At 32.5% G+C, this 8,908-nt stretch overlaps 1 long non-coding RNA gene across 4 annotated transcripts in view; it reads right to left on the minus strand.

Moving 5' to 3' along the window:
- The window catches only part of LOC140697439 (uncharacterized), a 175,309-nt gene extending 166,417 nt beyond the window's left edge, over positions 1–8,892 (minus strand). For all 4 annotated transcript variants that reach the window (XR_012074535.1, XR_012074536.1, XR_012074537.1 and 1 more), the window contains exon 1: positions 8,732–8,892. This is a non-coding gene — a long non-coding RNA (uncharacterized lncRNA). The remainder of the gene's footprint in view (positions 1–8,731) is intronic.
- Positions 8,893–8,908: the final 16 nt, after the last annotated feature.

Raw genomic sequence — 8,908 nt, forward strand, 5'->3', positions numbered from 1 at the left:
GTGACATGTCAATAAACAAGTATTTTGTATAAATGAGCTTTTAAATTGTCTACCTCCTGGTAAGGTATGATACACGATTATCATGTTCAACAGCAATATCTCTGTGTGTTGTTTTACAAACATGCATCTCACACACACACAAGAAATAATGGCCATAATAACGTACGAAAGAATGTTTTACGTTTTCCTAATCTACAATTTACCTACTTGCCTTTTGAAGGATAAAGACACTGACTCAGAGAAGCAACTAGCTTTGTAAGTCAGGCCAAGTACTATTGTGCTTAGTCTCAGTCTTTTTTTTTTCAGTACTTTCTGAAAGTACTGCTACATGCTGATAATAATTTCATATAAATATACTTATTCTAATATAAGTATATTTGTAAATGTCAAGATCATTTGGCCACAGAAGCATGGGTCTATAAGAATATTTCTATCAAAAATATAGTGCTGCAAATAAAGGTAGAAACTACGTAAGAGAACTGGCTTATGGATAATACCTTGTGAAAAACAATGAAGATCAGTTCTCTGGTACAGGCATTATTTAGATAAAATATTCTCTGCCCTGCTGTACCTTAAAAAAATTTTTTTTATTGAAGTACAGTCAATTAAAATGAATCAATTTCTGGTGTACAGCATAATGTCCCAGTCATGCACATACATACATATGTTCGTTTATGTATTTTTCACTATACCTTTTTAATCAAAATTTTGAACAGCACATATGGTCAAAAATAGCCCTAAAAGTCATGCTTTGCTGACCAATGGAAGATATAGGCTACTATGTATTATTACTAGATTTAAATTTGAAGTATTAACACACTACCTCTTTCTCCATGATGTCCCTGAGAACCCAGAGGACTTTTTTTCGCACATCTTTATATTTTATTGATACATATGAAGGTTCTTTTCCAACTCAGATATAAATAGCCTTGAAACTGGTGCTGCTATTCTCATGCGAGTATTTTACACTTTTACTCTAGTTTGTTTATTCATAAAAAATTTATGCATTGTTCTGTATGTTCTAACAATCTGTATTAATGAAACGATACTTTTTCAACTTGGTATTTTCATTTAATATTCTATTGTAGAGATGCAAATATCCTGATAGATGCAGATGTTGATTATATTTTATTGCATGAATTAATCAGAATTTATTAGCCACATATGATTAAACAACTCTGCTTTTAGAGAAATTACATATAAAAACATTCCAGTACTGGATGCAATTCATCTTAACACATTCTCCCTGAAGGTGACGTAAGTAGAAAAAAAAAGCTGAAGTAATTACCACTTCATTTTACTGCCTCCTCTGATTTACACTTAAATAGGAAATATTTTTAGTACCATCGCTGTGGATATTCTTATTTAAGGATAGTTAAGATGTGAATCTTGTGACCATAAATTGCAGATAGGTAAATCAAGAATTTAATATCTCTTCTGGCCTCAGAGTGCAATGCCGTTTCCTTGTACACCTGTCAGAAGTGTACACTGCACTGGATCATGAAACTATAATTCACATCAGATCCAATCAGTCACGGTGTTATCATCGGCTGTTTTAAGTACTATGTGGATCTGAGCTCAAGAATCATTCTTAGCATAAAGAATGTTTAGCATAACATTTTATGACCACTGCACAGATCATTTTACTGGGAGAGCGTTAAAATAGGGCTGTTCCTGACACAGTGGCACAAGCCATTTTGCATGGAGGATCCTTTCTTTGACAGAATAGTCATTCTAAAATGAATTAAATCTTAATATATTCTCAAATAAGGCATTTGCCATATTCTTACACAGTTTTGAGATATGCGAGGTAAATACTGTCATCCATCTAAATATTGTTATCAAAAGTAAATTTCTCTTATAATGCCCAATGTACTAAAAAGAAAGTAAAACATTTTTAATGGCAATTACTTAATATATAGCTCAAGGCTGGTGTAACACCCACACATTTATGTCTTCCTGCAGAAAAATATTTAGGTTTGACCTTAATAAAATATCAGAGGCTTTTTTAAAGCCTATACAAGATCAGAAAAAGATGGATAAACACAGACCTACTATATAGTACAGGAAACTATTTTAATATCTTACAATAACCTATAATGGAAAAGAACTTGAAGAAAAATACATGTATCTGTAAAACTAATCATTTTGCTATATACCTGAAACTAACAAAACACTATAAATCAACTGTACTTCAATTTAAAAAAATGTTTTAAAAAAAATGTTTTTAAAAATGGAAAAACTCATTCAATGGTCTCTGTTTAGCCTTCAGTTTTTGGCCCTGCCTGTTCCAGTTAGGTCTTTTCTCTGAAACTCAGTCTAGGCTTTAAGAATCATGCCTCTTAAGAAAGGATTGAGGAATGTGTTGAAACCACGTTCAACATGCATTTTAGTATATATACAATATCTCATTTCAAATATGCACACACATTTTTATAATAGAAGTCTGGCAAGATATCAAACATTACCACTGATTATTACTGCAGTATGACTATAGTTGCTTATTCCTGTCTTTACTGTATATATAATAGTCTTTTAAACAATGAATATTTAATTCACAAATGTAGAGCATCTACTATATAAACGTTACTGTTTCAGGTTCTTAACAGTGAATACAACAGTGTCTTTATCATGGAGCTTATAATTTTAGAATAATTTTTACTTAAAAATTATATAGTTTTAATCTGGTATAACAGTTTTGTACAACTTTGTACTTGAGAGCCATGATTATTTCTGCATGATAAGAGACTAATTTTTACTTTCTTTTTCTGTATTTTCAAAACTTTTCTATAAGTATGACTTTACTATAAAAAATTAAAAATCTTAAAATCTTAGATGTAATTATTTCAAGTGACCAATTTCTTAAATTATAATTTACATTATTTTTGTCTAATTTTATCACTGACAAAACTCTCTAAATGTTTTGAATTTTGCTTTATTTAATCAATTTCGTTTTTATCTTACTCTTTTCTCCTCTCTTTGACTTTGTACTTGACTTTAATGAATTAATTTGCATACTATTATGAACTTAAATTCGTATTTAAAGTTATCTTTGATTTGTAGCAAATTACTTTTGCAATGTATGATGTGACTCCCAGCTTTCAGAGTGATGTACCTTTCCATTGGTCATGCAGCTGTAGACCCATGTTCTTTGTCTTATGTGCTTGCTGATTTTTTAAATGATTTTTTTATGCGTATAGTATACCCTAAAGGTAACTAGATTAATACACATTCCACAAGGTGTAAGGATTGTCCGTTCAATGACTTCCAACATGCTGATTCATTCTCACTTTTACTCCTAAAGCAGGAATGTTACAGAGGATGTGGAGTAACTTAAGTCTCATATATGGTTTCTCAGAATGTAAAATTTGCAACCAATAAAACAACAATGTTTGCAAAAAGCCTAATATAATAGTACTTATGCAAGGTCTATTCGTAATAGCAAGAACTGGGAACAGTCTAGGTGTCCATCAACAAGACAACAGAAAAACCTTGTGATAATCATATAATTAAAGAACATTCATCATAAAATTGCCACCTTGTGATACATGCAAATACATGGATAAAAAAAAAACATTAAGTTAAGGGAAAAAATCCAATTACAGAAAATATATACCGTATAATTTCCTTTAAGTTTTAGGAAAGGCTAAATAAATTCTAAGCCCTGTTGATAGTGATAAGATTAGACTGCTTCTTGGGGTTGGAAAGAACTAGCTGAGAAAGGGCAAGAGGAAACTTTCTTGAGTCATGGCAATGTTCTGTTTTAAAATTTATGTAGGTTACAGTGAATAAATCCATTGTGAAAACTGATTCAACTGTACACATAAAATCTGTGCAATTCACTATACATATATTACACCTTATAAAGTTAAGATTTTTTAATAGCTAAAAAAAACAAGAAATAGGAACCAGGCTGGTTCTTTTAAAAAAGAAATTAAGACTGAGTAACAACAACAAAAAAAACAATGTAAGAAAAAAATAATTTAAGGTTCTTAATCTCATTTTTTCCTGCACATATATATAATACCTAATAAAAAAATCAAACTCTTGGCAATATTTTACTTTCCAAAATTAAATGTGCCAGCTGATCTCTGATTTGAGCGTGCCTCCAACTTGAAACTGGTGCATATGTGGTAGTTTCTAATTCATCTGTAACTATGCCTCAGAACTTTCAAAATAGCTTAAGTTAGGTGATTTCCAATTCTTGGCCTCAAAGATGACTAAAATAGTTCTTAACCCATTTATGAAATAATACATAGCATACTCTTCTTGGTAAAATCGCTTAAGAAATCAAATGATAGAGCTAAAACTTTAATACTTGAAGAGAGAAAATAAGGGAACAATTCAATTTGCAATGAAAGTAAGTTAGGAGGTACTACAGACTTACAGATTATGGCATTATACGGGACAATGAGATGGTTACTGGTAGCAAGTACATATATATGCTTTCTTATGTAGAGGTAGTAGCACCATCCTTTATCCACATAAAGAAAATGTTATATAACTCCATTTCACCATTACTACAATAAACGATTAATTATTTGTCCTCATGACTCCTGTCTCTTGCTAGTCCTTTCTCCTCTCCCATGGAAAACTCTTTACAGGGCCCCACTGGCCTACTAATCAGAGCTAATAAACACAGTTCCTAGCTCAATATAGTTTTGAATTTAGTTAAAATAAAATGTAAGGGAAAACAATGGTACAATATTTTGTAAAAGGACTTAAATAGCACAGGGCAGCTCTGAAGACTTATGTACAAGTTTCGGCTAAGGGTAATCATTTCATGACACAAATAGGTAATACATTGCTTCTCAAATTATTACTAACTCTGAATTTTGTTATTCTTAACCAGAAGTATCAGTATTCAAGCAGACTACACATTTTCAAAATGTGACATTAATTAGGCTCAAGACATTTCTTCAATGACAGTTCTGAAATTTTTGGTTACCATGAAATTAAATTACAAGCACTGCAAAAATTATTTCCTTTTCATAGAATTAATTTTATACTTCCCTTTAAAAGATTTATTAATAGTAGCTGTTCATATATTCAACTTTTACTAAATAGCAGTCTACAATTTTGAGGTCAAGAAGTATGTTTTCATTTTTGTCTAATAGATAGAGACATACTATATATAATATATAATGACAATCTCTGAAAAAGTCAATATGGAACACAAGGGCTATTCATTTTCATTTCTTAATCAGAAGAAAAGTGCACAAGCACAGAGACAAGTAGAATTTAAGATTAGCATCATTTTAACAAAAGCAAACAAAAATTGATCTGGGGAAGAGAAGTGAAAATTAAGTCCTTTTGTCAATTAAATTAAAAATGTAATCACTATGACTTGTTCTTTAAGTCATGTGGATGTAGTAATAGAAAAAACATTAAGCTTCTGTCCTCAAGGAGATTTTAATCCATATAAGGACACCAGATGATACGTAAATCTTGGAGAAGAAAACAAATGAAAACAAAACCAGGTGTTAGAATTCTGAGGAGCACAGCAGATGGAAATGCTAGGACTTTGTCTTAAATGTCACTTAGGACGCAAATTGGGAAGCCAGATGCAGCCGATGGTATTTTTAAGAATCAAGATGATATATGTGCTTTTTATGACTGCAGATAGCCTAGTTCCTGAATGATTTATTGCCTTCTCAAAACAAAGAACATGCTAATAATGCCTGCATCTCTCTGAACAGTTTAGTTGGTTTTTCCCCTAATTTCTTACATTGCCTTTTAAATGACTAATATAAGCATGAACTAGGGAAAATTCACATAGTAGATGCCTAATAAATTTTCCAACAGGTTACTGTGATGAAATGTACCAGCAGTAATCTCCAAAGACCTAAATTCTTTCTTCATCTTTCCTAGGTACTAGAAAATTACCTCTACAAACCTCAGTTTTCTAGACTGTAAAATTTAGAGAACACAATACATTTGGTATAACTCATTATAAAAAGGACCAGATGCCACAAGTATTAAAGCAGTTTTTGAGCAAGAGCTACATAATACACTTAAAACATTGGAAAGTTAGATTACTTGTAGAGAAGTAAGAGTTCTAATGCTTCTCTTTCTACCATCCTAGACTACACAACTGCTTTTCCGCAGCAAAATCTACCATAAATTCTCAGTGTCTCACAAAAACAACACTTTTTTTTAACTCATTATGTGACATCTACCAGATGGTTGTATCTCAGACAGTTGGCTCAATTTTTCTGGGCTCTGTTGGGTTTGACTGCTTTACAGAAAATTTGAAGTGGGGAGTCCAAATGAAAGTATTCACTAAGAACTACATTAATCCATTCAGGTATCTTAGCAATGCATTTTATCAGTATGCCTCCTTTAAAATTTCCTTTGTCCCAAAAAGATATCTTAAGTTGCCAAAACGTTACACATTCCATTCTTCAATCTTCCCTATTATGATTTTATAAAGAAATAGTCACAACCCTCCATGCTGAAAATTCTAGAATATCTATTTTGTTTCTTGCAATGATGTTGATTGCAGTTACTGTTTTTTAAATTAAACTTCTCATAGTCATTAATGATATGAAATTAACAAATGACTTGCAGTCATTCTGTTTCCAAACTTCTCCCCAAGTATACACACTATAGGCTTGTTCTATATCCACTTTAACCTGGCTGATAGTTTATTTTATGAAAAACATGAATCACCACTTTTTCAGTCTCCTATAAGATTTATAAGCCTCTACTCAGGCTACCAAAGAAAAAAAAGTTAGAAGAGGAAACAAATTACACAGCCATTAAAAGGTTAACAAAGGAATATCATAAACAACTTTATGCCCACAAATATGATAATTTAGATGAAATAAAACATTCCATGAAAGGCATAATCTAAAGAAACTCACACAAGGAGATAATTATTTTAATATCTAAAGATCTTCAAATCAATAATAACCTTCCAAAACAGAACCAATCCCAGAGGATTTCACTGAATTTTACCAAACATTTGAAGAAAAATGTTACCAATTCTCTATGAATTGTTCCAAAAAATAGTAGCAAACACTTTCTAACTCATTCTATGAGGCCATCATTACCCAAATACTCAAACTAGACATTAAACAAAAAGGAAAACTACAAACTAATAACCTTCATGAAAACAGATGCAAAAAACTTAAACTATTAATAAATAAAACTCAACCATGCATAAAAATAATTATATACCATAAACAAGTGGGATTTATTCTAGGTGTGCAATGCTCTTCCAACATTCAAAAATCAATCCATCTCATCAACTGACCAAACAAGAAAAATCATTTCTCTAGATGCAGAAAAGTTATTTGAAGAAATCTAATACTCACTACGATAAAACAAAAGAAAATCAAAGTAGAAACAGAGGGGAACTTCAACTTGATTTAAAAAAAAAATCTGCAATAAGCCCTGTAGCCAATGTCATACTTAATGGTGAGAAACTAGATGCTTTACCCCCAAGGTCAAGAACAAAGTAATTCCACTACTCCTATTAAACGCTGACCTAGAAGCCCGCCCAAGCGCAGTAAGGAGAAAAAGTACATAAAAGGTACAAATAATAAAGAGGAAAAAATAATACCTACGGCAAATAAAAACATAAAAAGCCGCTCAACATCATATGTCATCAGAGAATTTTGCAAATTAAAACAACAATGAGATACCACCTCACATTTAGAATGACCAAAACTCAAAACAGTGACAACAAATGCTGATGAGAACATGGAGCCAACAACAGGCATTTCATTGCAGACAAGAATGCAAAAAAGGTACAGCCACTTCAACTTGGATGATAGTTTGGCAGTTTATTTCAAATCTAAACATAGTCTTACCAACTGCACTTTTAAGTATTTACCCAAATGTGTTGAAAACATATATACACACAAAACCCTGCACCTTATACAGTTTCTCATAATTGTAAAAAACTGGAGGCGACCAGGATGTCCCTCAATAGGAAAATGGATAAACAAATTGTGGTATAACCAGAATTTGTGGTATATTATTCAGCAATGAAAATAAAAGAACTAGCAAGCCAGTAAAAAAAAAAAAAAAAAAAAAGGAGGAAACCCAAGTGCTTATTACTAAGTGAAAGGAGCCTGTCTGAAAAGATTACACACTGTTTGATTTCAAGTAAATGACATTCTGAAAAAGACAATCTCTGAATACAGTTAAGAAAAAAATCAGTAGTTGCTGGGGATAGGGGTAGGGCAGAGCATTAGAGATGAATAGGTGGAGCCCAGGGAGTTTTACAGCACTGAAACTATTCTGCATAGGACCGCAATGGTTTATGCATAATATTAGGGACTTCTCTGAACTTACAGAACTATGCAACACAGAGTGAACCTTAGTGTAAATGATGTACTTTAGTAAATAATAACATACCGATAATGATTCATCAGTTTTAACAAGTGTATCAAATGAATGCAAGATGTTAATAGGGGAAACAAAACGGGGGAAACTATGTCGGAAGGGAGAGGGTATATAAGAACCCTCTGTAGTTTCTACGTAATTTTTCTGTAAATCCCAAAGTGTCCTAAAATAGTCTTAATTTTTTTCAAGTTTCATTTCTGCAAGTAAGAAGTTTGGAAGTCCTCACTGTGTCCTAATGACAAATAATAATAATAATAATAAAAACACAACTAACAGACTGAAAAATAAGTAACTTTCTGGTTCTGCAAGACAGGAGAGGAGGACCCAGGCCCAACTGCTGCCCGCCAAGACCCGGGAGAGGAGACTCACGGCTTACCAGGGCAGCGAGGCGCAGAAACCACCACCGAGGACCAGGATGGGAAACCCAGAACTGCAACTGAAAAATTGGCGGAGGCTCTGTGCAGACAACTCTGAAAGTTAAAACCTGTAGGGAGGGAGCATCACAGCAAAGTCTCCACAAAGCTTCCCTCCGGCACCTCAGCCGGCGTCCCCC

The sequence above is a fragment of the Vicugna pacos genome, chromosome 7 (assembly GCF_048564905.1).
Source record: "Vicugna pacos chromosome 7, VicPac4, whole genome shotgun sequence".
NCBI lineage: Eukaryota > Metazoa > Chordata > Mammalia > Artiodactyla > Camelidae > Vicugna > Vicugna pacos.